Raw genomic sequence first — 27,421 nt, 5'->3', positions numbered from 1 at the left:
CCCTTCAGCAAAAACCCTTGCAAAACTGTTTATTCGGCAGATTTACCGACTACATGGATCTCCGAAAAGAATAATTTCTGACAGGGGTGTGCAATTTACTTCCAGTTTCTGGAAAGAGTTTTTGAAGTTGATAGGCTCCGCCCAGGGGCTGAGTTCCAGTCACCACCCTCAGACAAATGGGGCCTGTGAAAGAACCAATGGGGTTCTAGAACAATACCTAAGGTGTTACGTAAATTACCAGCAAGACAACTGGGTAGACTTGTTGCCATTTGCAGAAGTGGCATATAATAATTCCGTACACAGTAGCACCGGATTCACTCCTTTTAAGGTCGCATCGGGCCAGGATTTCGTACCCATTCCCGAGCTACCACAAGATGATCCCCAGAATCCCTCCTTGATGGATTGGATTGAACAATTAAAGAGCACATGGGCAGTAACTCGGAAGGCATTAGATGAGGCACACTGGGCCCATAAGGCGCAAGCCGATAAGAAAAGATCCCCAGCTCACATTTATAAAGTGGGTGATAAGGTCTATTTATCTACTAAATACTTACAGACTACCCAGAAGTCCAAAAAACTGGGCCCTAAGTATGTGGGACCATTTCGTGTGATTAGACTGATTAATCCAGTAACAGTTGAATTGGAATTGCCAAAAACGTTGAGATGGATACATCCTGTATTTCATGTTAGCTTATTAAAACCTGAACACTCGTCTCCCCTAAGGGCTGACCAAAGCACCCCTCCAATTCCCATTCTCATAGAGGGGGAGCAACATTTTGAAGTTAAGGAAATTTTGGACTCTAGGAAACACCATGGTAAAGTCCAATATCTGATAGCCTGGAAACATTTCCCTTTGTCTCAGGTGGAATGGGTGAATAAACGGGATGTCCGAGCTCCCAAGAAAATACAGCAATTCTATACCAAATACCCAGATAAACCATAATTATTGTATATATTCTGTTTCTCTCTCTTTTCCTTCCTCTTATTTATGAATAACGTCTCTTCTGCAAGAGGGGCCGAATGTCAGCCTCAGCTTTGCCTGCTTCAGCTGCCATAAGAAATGGGAGGGAGGGACTAGTTAAGGGGGCGAAGGGGGGGAAGGTGCAGGAGGTGTTTTTTCCATTGTAGGACGTGTCTTCCCAAGAAACGAAAGTGAATCTCCAAAGGGGCCGGCTGACCAACTGCCCACATTCCTGATGAATGACGTTGCCAGACGTGATGCCACCTGACCTTTGGGAGACCTTTGGATTGGATGAGGGTCAATGGACACGGGGGGGAGAAGCTTAGTAGATGCTATTTCGCGCGTTTTGCTCACTTCCAGCTTTAGCTTGGTTGCGATCATTTCATATTCAGTAAAAGTACTAATCTCTTCAAAATGATTGAGTTTGGGTTTTCCTTTCCTGGATATTGAAGGAAGCATACCTGACAGTTACCTCATCCTCTCCGATGGGGTGTACAAAACAGGCATCCGACTGGGTGGTGGTTGATGTCTCTCCCAGCATTCAGCTTCTCCCAGTTCCCTGCTTCGTTCGGACATGGTTTGCAAGGTCCCATCAGTAGAGCAAAGATTGCTTCTCTGGGTTGACCATTTTGCAGATGTTGCTTTCTGTAAGGATTGCCTCTCCTTCTAACTTAAGAAAGTAAAAACTCTTGAAACGTAGTATTTCAAAAGGACCCTTTTATTAAGCAGAAGTGACAGCAATGGATTCAAAGAAATGTCTGAATACCCTTAGGCAAGACAAGTAGGATTAACGCAGTAGAGACTCCTCCCTTAAACCAGAATTCAGATTTTAGCCAATACACAAGTGTGAAGATGTTTTCTTTACCAGCTGCCCTGAGAACCGGATAAGTATGTATTCACATTGTTTCTCTTTTATTCTTTAAAGTGAAACAGCCCACATGGCTGTCATAAACATTCCTCAACGTTAAGGGGATCTCAGGGCACTTTGGTGCCAGGATATAGGTTGTAAAATATCTGTTAACACAGACAATGCTAGTAAATCGAATCCAAGTCTCCCCCTTCTCCCAACTGAATAGCAGTATCACTTTTAGGGATCTGACAGCGCCATTCCATTTCCTTTATTGCATTACCTTCCATTGAGATTGTTGGCCAAGGTATATGAAGTGGTCTACTATGTCTAGTTCTTCTCCAGATATTTTTTCTTTCCTTGGTGAATTTATTAAACACAACCTGTTTTTTTTCTGGTTTATTTTTAAGCCAAATAGTTCTCCTGCTTTGTGCAGCTCTTGTATGTCTTTGTAGTTCTTCTGGTCTTGTGAGAAGAGAACTTCATCTGCAAATCTTTAGTGATTTGAACAGGTGCCATTGATTTTTATTCCATATTTTGATCGCTATAATTTGCAAAATACTTATTCAAGGCAGGCTGAGAAAAGGATAGCTGATATTATATTGCCTTGTTGTACACCTTGTTCTATGTTTATTTCCACTTTAAGATCATTAAGCTGAGCCTTAACATTAAATCAAATCTCGTAAACCTAACCCCAGGGTCCTGAGCCCCGATCACCTTTTTAACTATATCAGAGGGGTGGAAAAAGCTCAGAGAAATTGCAGATAGAGAAATCAAGCTTGGTGTGCCAGTCCATCAAGATTTCTCCCCCTTCAAGTGAGGGAAACTCCAGCCCAGAGGGACCAGCAGCTTGCCCCTATGACAGCGATGTTGAGGATGAAAACGACGTGCTGATGAGTGAAGTCGTCCGCCGCAAGAATCATGGTGTCAAAGTCAGGAATCAAGGGAAAGGTGGATGCCCTAATAGATTCAGGCTGCACCAGGTGCCTAATTAGCCTACCAACAGTGCTGAAGCATCAGAGATCAGAGCAAGAAGACTGCCCCAAGCCATGAGGTTCGAGCAAATCAATGGATCAATGATAGGAGGCACCCCTGCAATGCACCTGAGACAATGCAGTGTCTAATGTAGTCTTAGGGGCAGTCCTCCTCCAGAAGAACAAGGAGGGACACCTCCAACCATGCACTTACACCTCTAGTGAACTCACTGACAATGAACAAAGGTGGGCAGTGTCGGAGAAAGAAGTTTTCACAGTTTGTTGGGCACTATTAACCTGGCGACACTTCCTAGAAGGGAGCCAAGTGTCATTTGAAATCTGGACTGATCACAAAAATCTTGAAACCTTTAGGACCCCTCGGAAGCTCTCCCCCAGACAAATTCAGTGTGCGCAGCATTTTAACCAATCTGACTTCACACTGAAATACATCCCAGGAGGGAAAACTTCCTAGCACATGCCTTCTCCCAAATGCCCCAGTGCAAGAGTAAATGTGAAGAGGTGGTCAAATGCCATCATTCCCATCCCCCAGAAGGCAGCACAAGTCACCATTAGGCAAAAGACTCAGAGGCAATCAAGAGAGCCAGGGGAAGAGCTAACTCAAAAGTGTCAAACCCTGATGCCGAGGAAGCTACCTGGCTTGCACAGCACCAGGAGCTAAAGCCAAGTGCTGTACCGCATTCCAGAGTTTGCTTGGCCAGGCCGAAGCTCCAACTGGGCACCGTGGTCCAGTCAAGTTGTCAGGCCTGGAAGCCATTATTTGTAATAGGCCTTCAGACCTGCCATGTTTACTACTGTGGGAAACTGGGACAGGGGATTGTGTGGAATATGGGTGATGTATAGTCTTAATAACATTCCTTTCTCAAGAAGTCAAGGACAACTTGCCCTGCACCTGGGAGGCTGGAGCTGGGAGGCATCTCCAGTTAGGACGATGTCTAATTGGACCATGTGATGTACTTGTGGGTGTTGGACAGGGACTTTTCTTTGGGTGGGGAAAACCTGGAAACTTTCAGAAATGGGTTTTCCCAGATGTGCCAATATGACATCTTTAATAAAATGTAATTGAGGAAACTCAAGCCTCGGAGTTTTCTTTCGTTGGGGATGTTACTTGGAACCCTGACATAAGGGAGGTCCTGCTGATGAGTGGCCCTGAGTGGGACCCTGAGTGAGGTTTGTCACCAGATGTGACCAGAGTGCACCAGGTGGAGGGGGAGCTTCTCACGCTATGACGAGGCCAGTCCCAGGGACGTTTGGGACTTCCACAGGGCCGCTAGTAAGGTGAGTGGTGGGCCTGAGCACCTACTGGTCAATCATTTTAAGGTGGGCCTGGATTGGATGTTACGCCAGGCATGTGCTTATTGGGGCCTACCGCACCGGCTGGGCGAGTGGTACTAGGCGGTTGTGGAAATAGACACTGAACTGCAGGAGTGTCAGCCCAAAGGGGAGTTCGGTGTTGGACCATGGAGGGTCGGGGAGCGGTGCAGACGGAGGCGCAAGAACTATTGAAGTTTGTGCACCGCTTGCTTGGAGCTGGTCTGGAAAGGAAAAAAACTGCAGCCGAATTAGGCGGGACTAATTCGGCTGCGTTTTTTCCCTTTCCAAACCAGCTCCAAGCAAGCGGTGCAGGCGGCAGTGGAACAGCTTTTGAAGTTTGCGCACCACAGCGCATCCCCTTACAACAGTAAGAAAGAGGCATTTGGAGAAATTGGGAGCTTTGCCACAGACCCCGATGTCACCAGAGGCCTTCCTGGGATGGCTAGTATGCGGTCAGCCAGGCCTGCCGCCCCCCTGCCGAGGATCCAGGTGGGCTGCCATGTGTGTGGGAGCTGTTGCTGCCGTTGTTGCCGCTGCCGCCGTCATTGCCGCCACTGTCGTTCTGCCAGGAAAGCCAGGGCCAGTATCAGTAAGAGTTGGAAAGGACCTTGGAGGTCATCTAGCAACCCCCTTCTCACACAGGAGGACTATACTAGGGATTCGAGCCACCTTTTAATTCTAGACACCTGCAGCCCATTCCTGCCTCCTCAGGTGTTGGAGCGTGTGCTTTTCAAGGAGTGACAAAGGGGGCTGAGAGCAGAGTCATTCTGACAGTGTCTTTTAAAATTGCTTGGAAGAGCAATTTTTTCCCTAACAATAATGGTTTGTATACTGTGGAATAAAACATATGCTTGGAAAAAGAACTTGCAAAACTTGGACAGAAGGAAAAGAAAGGCAGGACTGGACTCATTATCAGTAGCTAGTAGTTCATTGTTATCAGTGACTCCCACTGATTCTAAATTCATTTTAAGATTGGGATTGGTGACTACTGAAATTTAAGTATTCAACACTGGTCCCAGAAATCTTTGAGAACCTGCAAAGGTGAAGACATTAGGTGGCCATCAGTCATTACCTTAGTTATGAACTCCAAGAGATCAGGCATGACATTGCTTATTTATCAGAACTGTTTGCAAAGTTCAATGAACTGAATTTACAGTTGCAAGGAAATGAGGTCAATCTTATTAAAGCCAAATTTGTCATCTCTACGTTTATTTCAAAGTTAACTCTATTCAAGCGCAATATAGGCCATCACGAGCTATACCAATTTCCGAGCTTGTCCAAGCTAGAAGAGAAAGGTAGGATATAAGATGATGATCTGCAAGGTTTTTGTGACCATTTGGACATGCTGCATAAATATATGTCTGAGCAATATCAGGGTCTTCTTTTGATGGAAATTCCAGATTGGGTGATAAATCCATTTTCAGATACTGAGGAAGATGGGGTAGTGGAGGAACAACTAATAGAGCTGCAAAATGACATTGAGCTGAAGCCAAAGTTTAAGAAATCGTACCAAGAGTTTTGGTTACAGAAGGAAATTTCTGATTTCTATCCTGCACTAAGGACAGTGGTTAAGAAGCTCCTTGTTGCATTTGCAACATCATATTTGGTGGAACATGGTTTCAGTGTGGTCACCCAACTTCTCTCCAAGCAAAGAAATCGACTCCAGATTACTGAATGTGGTGATTTAAGACTCCTGCTAAGTGACTTAAAACCAGACATTGGGAAACTGGTATCATTTCATCAAGCCCATCCACCACATTAAGAATTTACTGAAAGTGAAGTAGTTACTAAATTTTACTGAGTTTACTAAGTTAGTAGTTACTAAGGTTCTTGATAAATGATTATCAAACTTTGAAAACCTGATATCACTGGATCGTGTTCAACAATTTTCTTGAATTAAAAAAAAATTAAATTGGATTTTGAATAAATGTGCAATTAATTGTTACAGTTTTGAATTTTACTGTTACTATATTCCTTAGTGGGTCATGCAAACCGCTGTTCCGAACAATGCTATTTATAGGGGTGGGGGTGGGGGATACTGAGGATGAGTTTGTAGCACCAAGGGGGCGGTGGACTGAAAAAGTTTGGGAACCACTGGTGTATAGTGTGTGAACTGAGTGAGAGAATATTTTCTGTTAAAATTTGACCCCAAGGAAATCTAGGGGGAATATATTTAGATCTATTTGTTAAAGCGTCGAACAAGCACTTTGAAAAATTACTAAACTGGAAGGAGGAGAATCCAAGAGAGAGGAAATTTAAATATATGTATATATATTTACTTATTTTGGACTCTCAAAGTAAGAAGACGTGGTATTGAGAAGGCATTTTAAAATGCTGGATCTATGGACTTAAAAAATTAATACTGCTTTTTTATTGGAATTATAATTTAAAATAATTAAAATCAGACTTGCCAATAACACATCGTGAAGTAGAGAGCACCATCTGCTGATGAGAGGGAAAATATACAAGTCTAGGAATAACCATTTGAAGGACTGAAAATACTTATTAAATCATCTACTCTAAGACCACTGGAGATTTGAATATTTAAATAAGAACTTTAATTAAAAGACCCCTGAATGTTATGCTATATGATTGAATGTATAAAAGTGATTTGAGGAGACTTGGACAACCCCCTGGTTTATTTATATGGAATTGGTTGATTATTTATGAGATATTAAAATTTGTGATTTGTGTAAGCTCAGCTGTGAATGAATGATTCCTGGACTACTGGCTAAAAGTGGGACTGTGAGAAAAATAGGAATTATTCCTGTAAAAGCATAACCTGAGTTACGCCATTTTGAAATCATGTTAAGGTTTTGTTTTACTTTGTATAACCTGATTATCTAATTTAGCTGACATTTAAGAACATGAGAAAGGAAATGTGTAATTCCTGTTTTTGAGAAGATGTTTGTTTTGCAGGAAATACGTTCCTGGGTTAACTTGCCCTTATTAATTAAAGGAAGTACGCAATTGATGTTTTTGAGGGGTATTTCTGTTGGGAATTGGGGAATTTCCAGGGTGGAATTATGTACTGCATATGTTATATAAGATGTTATGTAAGATCTGGAACTGATTCCCAAGGTACTTTATTGACGTGTATTCTGAATGTCCTGAAGACTATAAAAACTTGTGTAAATTGTTTTATTTCCGTCTTTCTCTACTTTAGAGAGAAAGGCCCTTTGCAAAGAATAAACTTTGTTCCAGGATTTGGTCTTTGTCTCTTTAAAACGATAATGGGATTTACCTGTCGACCACAATTGGCGCCCGAAGGGACTGAAAACATTCTGTCTGGAAGGGATTTCCCTGCGTGCGCACATAACACTGATTTCAGTGAGATGGGGTTATTTCCTTTCCAGCCGGAATTGCTTTTCTATGAACCTTGAGGCAGAGACCTGAATGCCTGGACAGAGAGGAACGTTCCTGAAGACTTCGGTGCACCAGGAGTGAGTATATGTTTTCTCTTTGGTGGTTTGGATTTGTGTATGTTTGTGTGTGTGGCCTGTATGATTTGTGTGTATAATTAGTGTAATACAGGTTGGGGAAAGTATGGGGACTTTACTAGGGAAAAGTGCTGCTGAGACTGAAATATCCTCCATCCCCCATATCTCCATTAGTGGTTAGAGGATTGGTTGGAAGCTTGTACAAAGGTATTAGATAAGGTGACTATGATTAATTATTGTAAGGAGGTTTGGCTGACGTTTGTGTTGATACAGCCTAATTATAGGTGGAGTAAGTTTGGGGAGTCAGACCCATATTGGATCAATGCTTTGAAGAAAGTTTTGGTGAAAAAAGAAGTTGAAAGTTCAATTGTTATATGTTGAACCTCAGTTCCATATTCAGTAGTTTAACTCCTCTTCCCCGAGAAGTTCTAGAGTTTTGTATGGGAAGGAAGAAGAAGAGGAAGGTTGGGATCCTTTAGTTTATGCTACATGCCCACCTCCCCCTCCTTCGTATAATCCAAGTTGTGGGTGAAATTGATGTTGTTGCTGGGAGCCGAAAGGAAGAGACTTCAGCAGGGCAGTAATATAGGCAGTTGGAAAAGGAGTTGGGTGAATTGTTAGTAACTGTGAAACAGAATCCATCCACTTCTCCTCATGTTACATGTTCACAAACTAAAGGAATGTTTCCTTTAAGAGGAATACTGAATGGTATTGCGGCTTTTGTGAATGAGTCTTTGACATCTTCTGATCTGGAAGATTATAAAAGAAATATGCTGTCTTTATAGGCGGATCTGATTAAGTTGTCTGAGTCATTGGATTTATTCCTGAGACCCAATCTGTATACTTTTGCAGAGTTACAGCATATATTGGGTTGTTTGTTCTCCCCTGAGGAGAGGTCACAAATTCGAAAGGTAGCTATGGTTTTTTTGGGATAAAAACCCAAGTGGGGGCTGTTCAGCCCGTTGCTGCAGATGTTAAGTCTCCATTAGTTGATCCTGGTTGGAATAATAATAATTTAGCTGATCGGGAACAAATGGAGGGAGTTAAGACAGCTGTACCTCAAGGAAGAAACAAAAGTTTTTGAGGTGGAACAGTTGTGGGAAGAAACACCGTCTGTGTTTCTGGAAAATATTAAGGACAATTTGAATAAGCACACTGGTCTTTCTCCTGAAACGCCGGCTTATGAGTCCTTAATGAAAATGACATTTGTGACGAAACCATGGCCAGACATACAGAAGCTACTACTGATATTGCTGCTCTGTTGAAAGAAGCTTAAAAGGTCTATGTGAATAGGGATGAGGCCAAGACTAGAAGAGGAAAAGGTTTTGTGAAACTTCGATTGCAATGTGGCGACAGTGTCCTGGAATTGGGAGAGGATTACTCCAGTGGAAAAAAGTCTAGTGTTGGTGGATTGGAAAGCAAAAAGTGTATTATACGTTTGGATGTGATATTTGTTCTAGAAGTAGGTCTTAATCTGCTTGGGAGAGATGCATTGTCTCTTCTGGGATGTGAGCTTGGTATACAGATCTTTATTGTTCTTGGATGAGGCAGAAAACTCTGTAGGAATGTAGTAAGGAAGGTTTATTGTTCTTCTTACCTGAGGTTGAATGCGAATATTTTGTCTTTGATTAATGTGATGTGATGGTGATATGTGTGTACTGGCTAATTAAGTGACCTTCTTGGCTTAAGTCTGGAGCTGTGGAGGACAGGTGTGGTTAGGGCCCAAAATCAAGTTTTTGATTAAAAACCGCATCCTGAAGTTTTCCACTGCTTGAGGAATGGGCTACAAGATGTCAAGGGTAAAACTGAAATGGGTATCTGAAGGGATGGAACCTTTCCAGGTTTTATTCCAGGTTTGCAAATGTTGTTAAATGGTATGTGTGTGTAATGAGAGTTGTTTAGGCAATAGAGCTCATTGTCTTGAAGAAAAAATAATAATAATGAGAATGATAATAAAGCTCCCTGAAGTATTTATGCTGACTAATTGGTAGGGAAAAGGCATGTGTGCGTTGGAATACACTAAAAGGTCTGATTGCAGAATAAATATGAGTGTATGTGGTAAGCCCTTAAATGGGGGTGGTAAAGTGATCCTGATATTTGTGAATGCCTGTGCATTGAACCCCTGAGAAATTTCCTTTTGTATATTGAAATAGTGAGTGGCAAGAGGTTGTTGTTGTAGTTGTTGTTATGTTGTAATAGCAAGTGTTTAACTGAGCAAGTGAGAGATGAGAGAGAGATCCTATGGAGAAGTAGGATTAGATAGAGGTATTTGCGATGTTAATTAGAGACAGGAGTAGTATTTTTCTTCTCTATATTTCCCCGTCTTTTTGTTCTGAATAAGAGAAGTGAGAAAGGGGGGAGGGAAGGTGCGGTTTGTTTTCCCTTTTACACATTTTTTTTCCTTTGTTGAGTTTGTCTGAGAGAAAGGAGGGGCGAATGGGTGATTTGATCCTGCATTGTTTCTGACTGCATTGGCAGCTATGCAGATGTATTTCCTGTTCTGCTTTAGAGAAGTGACATTGAAAGTTTGAAAAGTTTTTGGGAGTAGAGATCCAGAGTACCTCTATTAGGTGATTTTCTTTTGCTTTTTGAAGTTTTTTATTACCCTCTTTTATGTTTTTGTGTCTGTGTATTTTGAATGATTTTGAATGCTGAGAAGGAGATTTCTAGATACTAGATACTGGATAGTCTGGGGAATAGTTGACTATGTTATTTTAGCTTAGTGTTGTCTAGGTAAAGGATGTTTCCTTGAGGGAAGAATTACTGGTAAAAGGTAAAGATGGACTTTTGGTCTGGTTAGCTAGGAAGTTACTTGTAAGTTTGTCTGTATAGACTTGTGAATTTAGATTAAGCTTTGCATTTCTTTGAAGCTTGTGGAAATAGTTTAGCTAATTTTTGATAGAAGTGTGGTGTGATTCCTCTGAAGTGGGGAGAGTTGAGTATTTATTGAGACTCTATTGATTTATTGATAGTTAATTTTAAACTAAGTTGTTTGGAAGAAAGGTTGAAGGTTGAAGAGTTGAAGAAAGTAAAAATATAGTGTTGCTCCAGTGTTATGTTTGCCTGGTTTAAGGAAAAATTTCCACTTGTCTGTAGTAGTGGAAGATGGTATAGCCAAAGGAATGTTGGTTTGCATGTGAACTGGGAACTAAAAGGTGGTGCACAAATGCTAGGTTTTTTAAAATTGTCTCAAGAGAGTTTGGTTCTCTTGACCAATAGGAGAGAGAGATGGGAAGATGTGGAATGAAATTGTGTGGTTATGAATAAATGAATTGAGAATGGGATGAGACTGGATGAGATGCAGTTGTGAATGGAGACACTATTGAGATATTGGAAGGTGGAAAGTTACCGTTTGAATGGTCAGTGCAGATATGTGAGGTTTTTGCTTTATTGTAAGCATTGCACATATTAATTAATGAGGTAGGGAATATTTATGCTGATTTAAACTATGCTTATGGTATCTTACATACTTTTGGAAAAATCTGGATTGAAAGGGGGTTGATATTTAGTAAAAGGAATTGCGATAGGTGGAACTTATCACAGCTGTTTTAAAGGCAGCTGGGGATCCTTCTAAACTTGATATTATATAAATAGTGGATGAAGGGGTGTGTAAGTGAATGGGAAATGGATTACTAAAATGGAGTGCAAATTTTTACTAAAGTTGTGATGTGGAATGTGATTGAATGAGTGCATGAGGGAACCTATTGGGGAACGCAAGCACTTATTGATTTTATTAAATGTATATGCATATATGTGTCTAGGGGTGTGTATACAATAGTTATACAAATGGTACGGAAATGAATACATTGTGTATGTAAAAAATATGTAGAGATTTGACCATTTGGCCTTTTCAATGAATCTAAGTAGATTACATTGAAATGCTGGTGGTGTGACCATTGATATATGTAATAATAATAGTGGATTATTTTATTGGATAGGTTGAAGCCTTTCTTTGTGTAAAGATAGGTGCTCAGAAGATTGTTAAATCATATTAGAGCGAATAATACCCAAATATAGTGATAGGGGTATACATTTCATTGTCCAAGGTGATGAAGGTTATGGAACAATTAGGAATTGATTGGCAATTACATTTATTGTTTATGCAAAGTTCTATAGGGTGTTGTGAATGTGCTAATCAGATAAGTAAATCTATGTTATAAAAATTAATGTTAGAGTTTCAACTACTTTGAATGAAGTGTTTGCCTTTAGCTCTATTAAGAATAGGAACTAGTCCTAGGAAAGATCTGGGGATATCTATGTATGAAATGATGTTTGGATTGCCATATGTGGGGAAAGTTGAGATGCCTAGGATAGAATGGAAGGATGTTTTTTCTGAAAATATATATACAGGGACTGTCCCAGTGTTTTTCTCATTTAAGGTAAAAAGGACAGAATCCACCTCTTGATTTCCAAGCACATGAATACAAAAGTGGAGACTGGGTCCGATAAAAGCCATTACTGAGAAGAAGTTGCAGCTGGTGTGGAAAGGACCGTTCCAAGTTTTGCTGACTACTGAATCGGCTGTAAGGACTAAGGAACAAATTTGGGTATGCTATTCCAGAGTCAAGGGATTGGTGGCTTTGCCTTATGGAAGGACAGTTGCTACAGAACCTGCAAACCCTCTTAAATTGACTTTTTGATGACAAACCTTTAGACGATTGATGACCAATGGATGGAAGAAGAGTTTTATGAAGAGATTTGTATTTGGCTAGGAGTGGTAATAATTCTTGTTGTGTTTTTGATTGTATTGAGGAAAGATATTATTGATTGGTGTAAATCTATGTTTTGATATCCAGTGGATGTAAGTTCTCCTTGATTGATTGATGTTGGGGGAGCTAGTTCACTAGGAATAATGGGTTTTTTTTGTGGTAATGTTTGTTATTCTACAGGTGTGGATAGGAATGGGGATTTTGGCTGTGTTGCCTAGTTACCCTATAACATGGTAGCAGCTATGTTTCCATACTGAATTCGAGCACCGTTATTCTTTTATAGAAACACCACTAACCCTAATAGACACCACTGAGGAAGCTGAGATATGTATTAAGTCATCTTTTGAAGATGGTGTGTGCCAAGTGCAAACGTACATATGAGATAGTTCCTCAATACATTGGCCTTACAAATAGGATGGAATTTTTATATAAGCAATGCACTGAGCTATTTGGTAATTATATACCTTCATACAAGAAGTTTTGGATTTTGGAGGAAGGGTTACATTTTCTATGTCTAAGGATACAAGTTCCCTCCAAGTTAATGTTTTTATGTGGTAACATGGTATTGACCAAATTACCTATTGTATGGAGAGGAGTTTCTATACTGTTACAGGATATTCATAGTTTACAGAAATAAAAGATAATGAAGAGGAGAATTGGGGATTGTGAGAAAAATAGGAATTATTCCTGTAAAAGCATAACCTGAGTTACGCCATTTTGAAATCATGTTAAGGTTTTGTTTTACTTTGTATAACCTGATTATCTAATTTAGCTGACATTTAAGAACATGAGAAAGGAAATGTGTAATTCCTGTTTTTGAGAAGATGTTTGTTTTGCAGGAAATACGTTCCTGGGTTAACTTGCCCTTATTAATTGAAGGAAGTACGCAATTGATGTTTTTGAGGGGTATTTCTGTTGGGAATTGGGGAATTTCCAGGGTGGAATTATGTACTGCATATGTTATATAAGATGTTATGTAAGATCTGGAACTGATTCCCAAGGTACTTTATTGACGTGTATTCTGAATGTCCTGAAGACTATAAAAACTTGTGTAAATTGTTTTATTTCCGTCTTTCTCTACTTTAGAGAGAAAGGCCCTTTGCAAAGAATAAACTTTGTTCCAGGATTTGGTCTTTGTCTCTTTAAAACGATAATGGGATTTACCTGTCGACCACAGGGACCTATAAAACAAAATAAGGTGCAACGCAAAGTGGAAGTGAGTGGAGTTTTAAACCAAATGGAGCTGATATTTCAAAGCATTAAGGACTTTATACAGGAACAACATAAGGCGATGGTGAAATTATTTGATGGCATAAACCAAAAACTGGAAAATATCATACAAAGGACAACGAGCAAAGACCAGGACAATCCAGAAAGAAAGGAGCCACCAGAAGGAATGGAGGGGAAAGCAGAACTGAGAAACCAGTAAAAGGGAGACAACAAGGAGGAGATATCATCAAAATTAATAATGACTAAGAAATTCAAACAAGAGGAAAACATTTTAAAAGATTTAAAAAGGGAATAGGAGAAACAGGAAGATATCTGGGGAAAGGAGATAGGGGTTAGAACAGATAGCTTTTAAATTAGACAGTGGGAAAGGGTAAAGAGGAAAGAAAAAATTAAATTGCACAGTCAGAATGCAGATCTAGAAGTAGATGGAGTAAAAGACTTAAGAGAAGAATGTGGGAGGCAAGTCAAAAAATAAGACTTAAAGTACTGATACGGACAAGAGATGATGGATAGAAAAAAGAGAAAAAGATCCTCCATGAACATATTTTAACAAAAACATGTGTATTAATATTAGAACTATATATACAATAATTATTTTGTATGTAGCATGATAGACATTAGGATAATATTTTAATATAAATAGATATGAAGAGTGAAATGTAGGAATTATGAATAAGAATTAAGCATCAATTGGAAAATTAGAGATTGAACGATGGTATTATTAAACATGCATAAAATATGATTAGCAGTGAAATGATAAAATTAAACATTGGGTGATTAGATAATGAAAGAATATATTTTAATGTAAGCATGTGTACTAATAGTAGAATTACATGGATTGGATGATTGGAAAGAACATGAATAGATTTATTTTATATGTTTAAATGATTGTGATTGATACTAGAAGTGTACATTGAAACATTGAACAATGAAAGAATGAAGGATGAAACTGTAATATAAATAGATGTAAAGAGCTAAATAAGGGAAATATGAATAACTAAGCAGGTAAAAGATGGAAGATAGAAAAGAAACGTCTTTGAATATTACGGTAACATGAAAAAAGTTAAAAGAGATAGAAATAAGGGGAATAATGGTACATATATATTAATATAACAAGATATATGTAATAATAAGAGGGAGGTTTAGAAATTGAAGGGTGGTAGTATTAGGTATGTTTAAACAATATGAAACAATGAAAATGAAATGTAATAACTATGAGTAATAATATTATGTCTATTTGTATTAAAATGTATGATACCCAGGTATCACACTATTCATGCATTGATATGTATAAATAGTATAAAATAAAAAACTTGGGGGGGAAAAGAGGAAATGATAAACTTCATTGTGGTGCCCAAAATGACAGAATCTGTAATTCTGGGGTTAATCTGGTTGGACATGTGGGGTCCTACTATATGGTGGGAAGGTGGTTACCGGAAGCTGATGATAGGAACAAGTCCTAGGCCTCTCCCACATGAAAAGGCCGGGGTGGGGAGGATCGATCCACTTCAGTCCAAATCCCACCCCAAGCCACTTTCCCATAGGTCTACGAGGACTTGGCGGAGGTATTTAGCGAGAGGGAGAGCAACATGCTGTACCCATACCACCCAACTAACTGTGCTATTGAGATACTCCCCGGGGCAAAACTGCTGAAGCCCGAAATGTACTCAATGACCCCAAAAGAGATGGAAGAGCTGCGGAAGTACATTGATAAGAACTTAGCCCAGGGTTTCATTCAACACACTTGCTCGTGGATTGCAGCACCCGTCCTCAGACGATGCGCTTATGTGTGGACTTCAGCAGAATCAACAAGGTGTGCGTGGAGAACATGTACCCTCTACCCCTTATGAAAGACATGTTGTCCCACCTGGCTAAAGGAAGGATATTCATGAAATTGGATCTGCGGGAAACATGCTAGGTAAGAATCCACATAAGAACCAAGGAGGGGGATGAGTGGAAGACTGCTTTCAATTGTCCCCTCAAAAGTTTCCAGTTCCGGATGATGCCTTTCAGTCTGCAGGGGGCTCCAGCATTCATGCAGCTGATCAACAAGGTGTTACATGAGCACTTGTATCAAGGGGTGCTCGTGTATCTCAACGACATCCTAATTTACACTCAGACTATGGATTAGTACATCCAGCTGGATCGGCAGGTATTGAATAAGGTTTGGCTGCCAACCTATATGTTAAGTTGTCGAAGTGCGACTTCCACCAAACCCGGTTGGATTATCTGCGGTACCATGTATCCAGCAATGGAGGGGAGATGGATCCAACCAAAGTCCAGGCAGTTCTGGGCTGGCAAGCACCGACAACATGCAAACAGTTACAGAGTTTCCTGGATTTTGCGAATTTTTATAGACAATTCATCCCCTCATTTGCCAAGGTGGCCCTGCCTTTAACAGACCACCTGAAGACAAAGCACACAGAGACAAAACCCTGACCAGGTCAACCGCTTTACTGGATGGTGGAATGCCAGTGGGCGTTCGAAACCCTGAAGGCTTTGTTCGCCAAGGAGCTGGTATTGAAACATCCGTATCTCGAACAGGCCTTTGTAGTCAAAGAGGACACCAGCGATGTAGCAGTAGCATCAGCCTGCCAATGGCGGAGCCAAACTAAACGACGGGCTGCTATTGAGGAGGCTAGAGATTTAGATGCAAAACGGGCAGCGTTGAGGGTAGCATCGCCAGAAAACTGCACCGCTTCAATGATTTTGCTTAGATCTTGTTTTAGTCTCGTGTCCTCAGGAGAGAGCTTGTTTTGATGCTGCCATAACCACAAAAGAGTCGACCGGTTGAAGAACGAAGCGGTAGTAGCCGATCTAATGGTCCACACCGCTTCCTGATGCGCTCGTTATAGAACTTGGTCAGAGCGACGTTCATCCGGATGTAAACCTTCATCCAGGTCCCCGGGAACAGAAGCGTTGGGTAGCAATGCCGCAATAGGAGCATCTATCGCCGGCACTTGAAGCAGGTCAGCTAAGTCAGTTGCTATGTTAAAATTATTCCGATCCGTCGAGGAAGGGACTGGAGCTGCCCCGGGCAAAGCCCACTGTTTCTTGATAACTTTGAGAAAGAGAGGTGGCGTGGGAATGGAAGTCACCGATCTGGAAGGCTCTGCAAACAAAGGGTTTAGAGACCCTGGGGCCGGTGTAGGAGCAGGCTCCAGCATACTGGAATCAAGCTAGGCCGTATTCACCGCTTTAAAAAGCAGAGACTTAAACAGGGCCTGAGGGAACAAGCCCATAAAGGAAGGCTGCTCTAGGGGTAGACCCTCATCCTCCAACAAGTCTGGCTCCTGAGGGTCAGCCTCCACAAGAACTGATGGGTGGCTCATGTAAGAGGGAGTTGGAGATTCCGACCCTGTAATAGAAAGGGAGTCCGCATTGCGATCTCTCTCAGGGGAAAAAGATGCAAAAGAACAGACAGACATCTCTCTGCTCGGTGGCAAGAAACGGGGTGATAGTGATTGCTGAACAGCAGTATTGATCATATGCTGAATATCTTCAGGCCATAAACAATTATGAACTTGGTCCCGGGCCAGACCGGCTTCCGTAGAAGCTCGAACCAGAGCAGAATTTGAAAAAGATGCGAATCCGAAGTGGCCATCAGATGTACTGTCACTGGGGGCACCACTGGGACTGGAGGCCGAACCCCATAGATCAGCAGCCTGAATCATGACAGGGCAATCGTGTAGGGACATCTGATCAGGCGTTAGCACTGGAGCAGCAGCTAACACGGCAGCAGAATCAACATCTGCACTGTATACGGGACGCAATGAGCGATGTCCGCTCACCTTGTCACATAGCTTCTGAAAACCTTATCCCTGCATTTCTCAGTTTTCGAGGAAGCAGAAGAATGTTTGCTGACCTTGTGATGAGAGTCCTTCTTACTGCCTGATGACCTGGCAGAAGGATCACCACCTTGAATGGATTTTGTGGCAGAATCTCCAGGAACAGGACTCAATTGTTCATGTGCCGTGGCCTTCCGGTCATGTTTAGTCTTAGCCAAAGCTTCAGGCATGACAGGCAGTGTCACTCACACAAGCACAAATCGCTGTGGTGGCACAGTGCTAATAAGCCGGTGTTCAGAAAACAAAATGGCCACCAGCCGACAGATCAGAGTGACACGAGTGCCTATGTGATAGTCCAAGCAATCACGACAATATAACTGTCCCAGGTAAGGGCTGTCAACGACAAGCCTCTAATCAACAATGGTTGAAGCCTACATACCGTAGAAAGTGTAAATATCATATAAAGTTCCTGTCGCGATCATTTGTTTGACTATTTCTTTTTTTTTTTGATGTATTGTTTTAAATAAATAAAAAAATTTTTTTAAAAAAAAACAGTGGTTGCCAGCCAGAAAATTATGCCTGCCGAAGGGTAGTGCAAGGAAATTCCTGAATGTTGCCAATGGCGCTGCACTCGCAAACGTCTCAGTTCTATGCAACAAATCAATCGTCGGGAAAGGCAGTTATCAAAAGGCATAGGCTGAAGCCTGGAGGTCCATCAAAGGGCACATCCACACCAAATCTGGTCAGGAGACACGGACTGGTGACACTATCCATGGGGCTAAAAAAAAAACTCCAGGGGCAAGCAGGGGAGAGTAAATTTCCCCCCCCCAGCGAAAGAGACAATGTCTGTTACTGAGGTAAATGAAATAAAGTCAAATGTCCAACAACTCACAAAGGCAGAATCCAAAACACTCCAAATGTCAAAACCAAGGAATCCAAGCAGAAAAGGGAGTTTGAAAGGCAGAAATTAGCCATGGACACAGACCCACACAACTGTCCAGTCTGACGGACTGAGTCAAAAGCTGGGAGCCCCTAGCAACAAGGGCGGGACTTAACAACTTTGACAGACTCAGTCCATCAATCTGAACAGACAAGTACAACCCATGGCTGGCTGCTGTCTCCACCCACAATGGAGAACTGCAGAGACCCAGAAGGTGCAGATAAAAAATGGGTTCCACAGAACCCATTCTGTGGTGGGTGCCGTTCTAGGTGAGGGAGAAGGTGTATCTGTCGACCAAGTATTTAAAACTAAAGGTCCCCTATTGAAAACTGAGCCCCAAGTTCCTGGGCCCGTTCCCCATAGTGCAAGTCATTAATCCTGTAATGGTGGAGCTCCAGTTACCCCAATTGCTGGGTAAAGTGCACCCAATATTTCACAGCAGTTTGCTGAAGCCGGTAAGGGAAGTCCACACTCAGTCACCAGTAGTTGCACTACCTGAAACAATAGATGTCGGGGTTAGACCCATTACAAGATAGACAAGGTGTTGGATTCCCGACTCCATCGGGTCAGTTGCAGTATCTGGTTCAATGAAAAGGCCTATCCCCTCAGAGAAGCCTCATGGGTGGCAAGCAGGGATATGCAGGCAGACAGGTTGATTGCCAAGTTTCATAAGAAGCATCCCCGCAAACCAAGTGGGGGTGGGGAAGATCGAATATGATAATTTGATAACTCACTGACCCTGCTTTCTGTCTTCCAGATGCGGTCCTGGTGAGGAGAGCCGCCTATCAAACTCTGATGTCTGGGGTTTGCCATGATGGGGTGGGACAGCGCACTGAAGGGGGGCGTCAGAACCATTGCAACAGAAGCACCAGAGCACTGGTGATGGGGGGGGATGTAAGGAAGGCTGCAGCGGCAATGAAGGCAGCGATGGGTGTGGTGATGCGAGGAAAACTGCTGGCAGGGATCAGAAGCTCCAAGCAATGACCAGCTATTCCGGTCTGGCAATCAACTGTTCCAGGTCAAGGAATGGCTGGGTGGAGCCCACCAGAAAAGCTAATCCGTTACTGATGACGGGGCAAGGCCAGCCAGGGAGGAGGGGGCGTGACTCACCTAAATAAAGCATGCTAGGAGGCAGAAGCTCCCAGCACTGACTTTGCATCTTTACAGACTGCTATTTTGCTGCTGCTAGAACTCAACATGTTCCAGAGTCCAGCTGAATAAAACCAGTTAGCCTACAAGTGTGTGGCATTTTCATACTGGTTTAGGTCCAGAGCTCAGACCGCTGAGAACAAGCTCACAGCCGCACTGCAAACTGACTCCTGGTTCAGGGACAACCAACAACTCCTCACCTTCTGAGATGGATTGCCATGGAAAGGTCCAAAATTGTACATCCCCAGCACCCTCCGGGTCTAGGTCCTGCAAAGAAACACAACTCCAAGCAAGCCAACCAGTTTGGATTCCTAAAGACATGGTATCTGGTGCGAAGACAATTTTGATGGCCAGCAATGAAAAAGGACATTGAAAGCTATGTAAAAAGCTGTGCAACATGCAAAGTGTTGAAAAAAAAGACCTGGGAAACCCCCAGGATTGTTACAACAAGTGGCCAAACCATCATGACCCTGGGAGGAGATAGCAATGGACTTTATCATGGAGCTCCCAGAAAGAAGAGGAAACATTGTAATTTGTATAGCAATTGATCTTTTTCCCAAACAGGCTCATTTCATCGCCTGCTCCAGCCTCCCTTCAGCCCATAAACTGGCTAAGCTGTTCCTGAAGCACATTTACCAACTGCATGGAGTCCCAAAGAGGATCATATCTGATCAAGTGGTGGGGGGGGGGTCCAGTTCATGGTTAAATTTTGAAGGGAGTTTGTAAAGTCAATTGGGTCTTCCCAGGGGTTTAGCTCAGCTTTTCATCGGAGTACTAATGGAACGAGCTAACACAATGATAAAGCAGTACTTGAGGTGCTATGTAAACTACCAACAAACCAATAGGGCAGATCTGCTACCTTTTGCTGAGGTGGCATACAACGCCATGCATAGCAGTACGGGGTTCAAACCTTTCAAGGTGGCCACAGGAGTGGAGTTTGTCCCAATGCCTGAGTTCCCTCAGGAGCCCCCTTCCTTAGTAAGCCTGACTGAATGAAATAGACTCCCTGCAGGAGGCGTGGGGGAATGTGAAACGGGTGCTCACCAAAGCCACCACGATGCAAAAAGAGCAGGCAGACAAAAGACAATCTCCTCAGAAGCCGTTTCACATAGGAGAGAAAGTTTACCTCTCCACCAAATACCTGAAACTAAAACTGTCATGTAGAAAACTGGGTCCTACATTTGTAGGACCTTTTCCAGTGTAAAATCATTAATCCAGTTGAAACTCCCACACATGTTGGGGGAAATGCACCCAGTTTTCCACAGTAGTATATTGAAGTTGGTAATAGGTTTGGAGCTAAGGCAGTGCAGGGAGAGACCCATTACGAAGTAAAAAGAATCCTGGATTCTACACTGTACAATGGGAGGTTGCAGTATTTAGTACAGTGGAAAGTCTACTCTCTTTCAGAAGCCATGTGGATGAAGAGTCAGAACTTAAGAGCAGACAAGCTGGTCAGAAAATTCCATGAGAAAAATCCCTGGAAAGGAAAGCCAAGTGGTGACAGGGGTGACTAAGAGAAAATTAACCTGTCTGCATTTGGTATTTTCCAGATACTCCTCACAAACTAGGGTGGGGGAGCAGACTGTCAACTTCAAACTGAACCTGGTCGCAGCCATCTCTGTTCTTCAGTTGCCACACAGGAGAGAAGGAGGTTGGAATGCATTACCCTGTTTCTCCCAAAATAAGACATCCCCTGATAATAAGCCCAATCAGGCTTTTGAGTGCATGGCAATAAGGCCAAGCGCTTATTTCAGGATTCAAAAAAATATAAGACAGGGTCTTATTTTCGGAAAAACACGGTACTAGAAACAACGAAGCGCTTTCTCATGAGAACTGAGGTCATCTCCACTGGCAACAGATAAGGTTGGGAAAAGAACCATCTGGAAGCCATCTTTTGCACTGGATCTTCAGGCCTGCCAAACTGAAGAGCCTGCCAATTAACTCAATTGGCCAATGTGACCTGTGACACTAGGGGATGGGCTTATTTCCTAGTTTAACTATACTGAAACCGCAGGAAAGATTTAGATTTGGTTTTCCATTGAAGCTATGCAAATATGATGTAATCTTTGAAGACAACCTTTGAGAAGGAGCCAAGTCTCAGGGTTCTGATTTGCTTGAGTTTGTTAGTTGGAGACTTGACATATTACTTGCTAGAATACTGAGTCAAACACCTTTTCATAGTCAATGAAAGCCATGCTGAACAACCTAGATGTGATCCATTGTGCTGTAGCCACTTCTGAATCCTGCCTCTCCTTTGGCTGTGCATCATTTCATGTTCTCAATATTCTTTTTGCTATTATCTTGGTGAAAACCTTGTAAATTACTGAAAGGCAGCTTATTGAGTGACAGTACTTTAAATCATCTTGTGCCCTTCTTGTGTATAAGAATCACTCAGCATTTTTCTATGCATTGGTTATTTTTTCTTCTCTGTGGCATCTCAAGTATAGTTTTGCTGGTATCTTGTCTAAATTGTGACTACGAGCTTTCAGCATTTCCTGAAGCTTTGCCATTTTTGTTGATTTTATGGCACTTCCTCCACTAGGAGGGAGAAATATACCTGATTTTAATATTCAGGGATATTTACATCTTTGTTATTCTTTAATGATATACATACAAATGTATTTTCTACCACATATTTTTGCTGAAGATTTTTTCCTCCCTTGGGAATATTTTTCATCTGTTAACAGCTGAGTTGCTTGTGTTTCCACATTTCTTCTCTGAGTACTATGTGAGTATCCATGCAGAGAAGTTGCAATGGATACAATGGACACAAAACACACAGGTTTATCAATTATTAGGTCTTTTCTTAAGTGTATGGTAAGATTAAAATGTCATTATATGTTCTTTGTGATAGAAGACAATCAAGAGAATAAGACAGATAAGGAAAAGGAGGAGGAGCGGGGGGGAGGGGTCTAACTCTGCATTATTTTCCATTGTTCTGGCTTCTATTACTGCAGAATGGTGTGCTATGCCATTCAGTTCTTGGTATCAGAGCATGGGTGTGATACACTGGAAATGCTTCATATTCTGAAATGGATAATAGTTACACTTGATTTCTTTCACCTCTTGATTTTTAGCATTTTGATAAGCAAGTGCCCCTTCACCCTTAAGGATTTCTGTTGACCTTTAGCACAGTGGGATATTTTTAACAATGGATGCATTCTGGGAGAAAGTGGTAAATGAAAGCAAATGCATTGCATATCCACCACAGTATCCTGAAGATTGCATTTGAAAAAAAAAAGTTGTTGTAACCTATACAGAACTAACAAAACAGTGAACTTTCAAAATAAAAAGGGTAGCTTTAACTGAAGGCTGAGATGAATATACTCATTCTCTTCATATCTGGGATTTGTATTAATTTTAAAAATATTTAATTTTTAACACTGATTTTTTTAATATATTTACATGAGTATTTTTATATAAAGCTTGATTTATTGGATTACTGTACGCCAACATGAGTCACCTTTGGTAAAATGGGTGGCGATAAAAATATGCTTAATAAATAAATATATAAACTTTATTCTGTTAAATGATATTGAAAACATATACTTCAATATTTCATTGCTATCTTTCCTACACTGAAATTAAGAAAACATTTATTTGATTAATGCAGAGTGGTGGAATAAATGTGAAGTTTTCAACACATCATAAAGTCAGGTATCTAAACTATTTGAAATTTGGAAGCATCTGAGAAGAATTCTTTTGTTATAATAATGTTTTTAATGACAATTGGGAGAGAAAAATGATGTACAAAATCAAACCTGCATGATTTTAATATGGATTTTGTTGTAAGTAATTTGATATATCAGTTTCTCTTTAAAGTGACAAAAGACTCTTAGTTATTTTAGTGACAAGACAAACATTACAGTTATATGTAGATGGAAATTACAGGATCCATTTGCAGACGCATTTCACAAGACAACAAAAGCTACTCAAAAGTTCATACAATTCTAATATGCATCCATGTACTTCTGTGTGTGAAAGAGTTTAATACTTGGGCTACAATCCTGAACTGCATTCCTGGAAAATGTATCTTTTTAACTCAAATCAAATTTCCTTCTAAGATAAGATGTACAGAACTTCATCGGAAAATATAAATGTCTTGATTTATTCAGAAGGTAATTACAAATATACCCAAGGTTAGAAATAAAATTACAAAATGCTGTAGCTTAAAGACTGTAATTCTAATTTTAGAGCAAATAAACTCCACTGAATAAGCATTGTGCTGCATATTATTTTACATCTGTCAGGTAAGGATACAGGACTAAAAAGAAATGGGATTCATCAACAATATAAATTATTCCCTCCATCTCAAAAAAAAAATTATTACATTATTAACAGGGCTATTTGGTGCCTGTTTTACATTTTTTCAGCTTAGGTTAATACTCATACATTTATTAATATAGCGTCAGAAAGAGAAAAAATGTTTAAAGATGTCAACGTGATATTGAAGTACATACATTTAGATTTTATTGATGCATGAAAAATTTTCAAGTTATTATGCAAGGGATTTTAACAAAATGATTATTTACTTCACTGGATGGAATTTGCTATGACCAATTTAAAATTCTGGATTTATTTGTTAGATTTATATTCTGCCTTTTGTTATATATGTGCTCCATTTCAATTTATAAACTAGTTTTTATTAGTGTATTAAAAAGTCTAAACAAGGTCAAATTTTAATCTACTGTTCAATAACTGGGTTATTTTCTTTACATATATTATTCTGTCCTTAAACTAATTATTAAAAATCTAATCAGCGTATAATCTTCAACATCTTCATATCAAAAGTCTGGGTCAAGTACTCACAATTTCATTCTTTTTCATAGATATACATATAAACTGTTTATAAGGCAGTGTTACAAACTGAATTCTCTGAAGTTATTTTCATGTTATTGTTAGCATTTTAACTCTTTAACTAGCTAACTCTTCATAGGATGGTCTTGGGAAATACTTTTTTTAGGTCAGGTCCCTACTTGAGAGTGGCTTGTCATTTAAACCAGCCCAAATTCAGGTTTATGTATTATAATTCTAAGGAGAGCAAGCAGTAGTTTCTCATTTGAAGGTTAGATAATAGACTAAACAATAAATGTAAAAATCATTCTGCGAGTCTTCTCTTCTACATCATCGTTTCTCCAGCAGATGGCATAACCTAGTTTACTTTGGGCAATAAATGCAGGTTTGGACTTGATTAGTATCTAGTCGGGAAACCACTAGGAACTCTCACATCTCTAGACTAGATATGGAAGGATAAAATAAAAATCTCAAGAAAGAGAAGACAAATTATTTGCATTACATTTTATAAACTATATGAATATGTCCATGTAATCAGCAGGACTTAAACTTCATTGAATTTATCTCATTTAAATTACCTTATATATATTGCTTGTAAAATTATAAGCTTTTTGCTGATAGGTAATGTATTCCGGTTTCCTGTTTCTTTAAAAAGTATACAAGTGACCATTGTAATACTGACTCCATCTTCTCTTAATTTTTCTCTCAAGGCAAACAAAATTAAAGTAATTTTTATATCCCTTTTCAAGACACAACAATGTTTTCCAACATATTGGGAATAAAAATTTACCTGCTGTTATTTTAAAATTACCTGCTGTTTTTAAAGCTCAATACTGCCTCTCATAATTTTTGTATTTGTTTCCCTACGAGTGATTAAGAATCTTTTTTCATTACATTGCCATTACATTTTCAAATTCTTCTTACTGAGGAAACCTAATGTTGCTTTCAGTTGCTTTCAACTGAGTCAGTGATTTTTATTTTATTTTTGTAAACAAGTTTTATTAAAAAATTTATTTCATCATACATATTTTATGAACAGAGTGTTGAACTGGTCACATCTTATACATATTGATGTATAATTATAATCTATTCCAATCTTCCCACTTTTTCCATATTCATCCCTTTTATATAATTCTTTGTCACAAATTCATCATTTTTCACCATATCTTATTATTTCAACTTATTATATTGTTCTCTCTCTCGTTCTCCCCACCCCCCCAAATACGTTTTACATATTTCCAATTTCGGCCATAATATTCTTTTTCCATACTTCTTTATTTTATCTTAATCTCTTCTTAATACATAATACATAAACAGTATCACTATCTGCCCTTTAATTCCCAATTTCTTACAATAACATCAATTAATTGTCTTATTTCTCCTTAATTATTTTCTTATTTCTCTTCTTATTTACACAATATATTTCTTAAAATCCCCATCTCACTTTTTAACTATAAGCAATATACATCATCATATTCAATTCTTACAGTGAAATTCTTTAACTTACTTGACCATCCATATCTCTTCTTAATACCTAATACATAAACAATATCACTATCCGCCCTTAATTTCTAATTTCTTACAATAACATCAATTAATTATCTTATTTCTTCATTTACAGAATATATTTTTCAAAATTCCCATCCCATTTTTAACATTTCAATTTTGTCTCTTAATTTAACTTGTCTTCATAATTAATCCAAATTGCCATTTCATATTTCATCTGCTATTGTTTTACTATAAGCAATATACATCATCATATTCACTTCTTATATTAAAAAACTTTAACTTAATGGACCACCCACAATTAATAATCTTAATACAATTTTTTTTAAAATTTGATTTATATGCCGCCCTTCTCCTGAGACTCAGGGCAGTTTACAATGCGCTAAGCAATTGTAATACAATTCCCTTAAATCTACTAATATATACCTTATTTCCCTTCCTCCTTTACACTATTCTTCCCCTCTTTAACCATTTTCTCTTGGTCTCTCCAAAATTCCACTTCTTAATAATTTTCTCCTTTTATCCCATTCTCTTAACTTCTCCTTTTTCTTTTTTTTTTTCTTTTTATATTTATTATATCTTTTATCCTGAATCCTTTTTCTCACTTTTAGATATATTACTTGAGTAATTCTCCCCAAGCTTTCTCCTAATCTCTTTCCACTATTTCCTGCCTTTCCCTTTGTTTGATTCTTTTTTGGGGGGTATTCCCCCCATCCACTCTTTTTTTGCCACTTTAAATCCCAGTGAAATCATCTAACTGCTTTTTGCTTTCAATTCCTTTTCCTTCAATATTATTTTTTTGCTCCTCATTTATGCTCTCTTTTTCCTGTTCTATGTATTCCAGCAAAATTTCTGACTTTTTATTACCCTTTAATGATTCACATGTTTTAAACATCTCAATTAATTCCTCACACATCCAAGACTCCATATTGTCAATTTAAAAAATTGTGAAAACTTTTGACTTATATTTAATTAAAATTTTAAAGTCCAGATAGTCTCTTTTTATTTCCAAACAATGTCCAATTCAAATATTTATCCAATCCACTCCAAGTTAAAGCCTTGTTATCTTCCACCACCGTTGAGAATTGAAACCAAGCAATTTAGAAAAACAGATACTCCTTAAAAGTTCTCTGTTTCCGAATTATCTTTTGGCAGTCAAGGTCACAGATGTTATTTTCTTTTCTATCTTCTGACCAATATTGTAGTAAACTCTTTCTGCCAGCAGATGTCTCTCTCAAATTCACAATATTCTCAGACCAACTAAGTGTCAAAGCTGTCAAAAGTATTTTAAATCCACATAAAAAGTACTTTTCCTTGGGTTTCTTTTTCTTTTATTATTTTTAGTTTTTCCAAATCCAATTTTAAATCCAGTTGTGAAATTTTCTTTCTTGGGCTTGGGTATTTTAACCTCCTCTTTGTTCTTCTCCCTCCATTAAATTCCCAAGTGCCAATTATCCGCTCATTTCCACTTCGGGACACCTTTTAAAGTTATTTAAATTCTTTTTTTTTACCTGCGAGTTGGCTAATCATTCACCCGGTACCAACACTCTGTTCAGACACCGCTCCTGCACAAAAATCTTAGTCCAGTTACTCCAGCAGTCATTTTTCAATGGCCACCACCCCTGCCCCTGGTTCGAAGAGCTGCCTCCGACCTTTCAAGGAACTTGCCTGTTCTTCTTGGTCGTCCGAGGCACCTCTCCTTCTTCACCGTACCTACAGGACGGTTCCTGTCCGAAGACATTCCCCATCCC

At 39.7% G+C, this 27,421-nt stretch overlaps 2 long non-coding RNA genes across 2 annotated transcripts in view; one reads left to right on the top strand and one right to left on the bottom strand.

Annotated features, from left to right (window-relative positions):
* LOC117673582 (uncharacterized) overlaps nucleotides 1–27,421 on the bottom strand; it is a 332,831-nt gene that overhangs the window by 251,516 nt on the left and 53,894 nt on the right. The window lies entirely within an intron of this gene.
* On the top strand, nucleotides 8,409–13,389 carry LOC148112906 (uncharacterized). Its single transcript, XR_015728987.1, has 2 exons — nucleotides 8,409–10,287; nucleotides 10,328–13,389. It is a non-coding gene; the product is annotated as an uncharacterized LOC148112906 (long non-coding RNA).

The sequence above is a fragment of the Pantherophis guttatus genome, chromosome 7, assembly GCF_059756535.1.
Source record: "Pantherophis guttatus breed Tessera chromosome 7, ASM5975653v1, whole genome shotgun sequence".
Classification (NCBI taxonomy): domain Eukaryota; kingdom Metazoa; phylum Chordata; class Lepidosauria; order Squamata; family Colubridae; genus Pantherophis; species Pantherophis guttatus.
The sequence above is the reverse complement of the archived record's forward strand: the minus strand, read 5'-3'. Positions and strand labels throughout refer to the sequence as shown.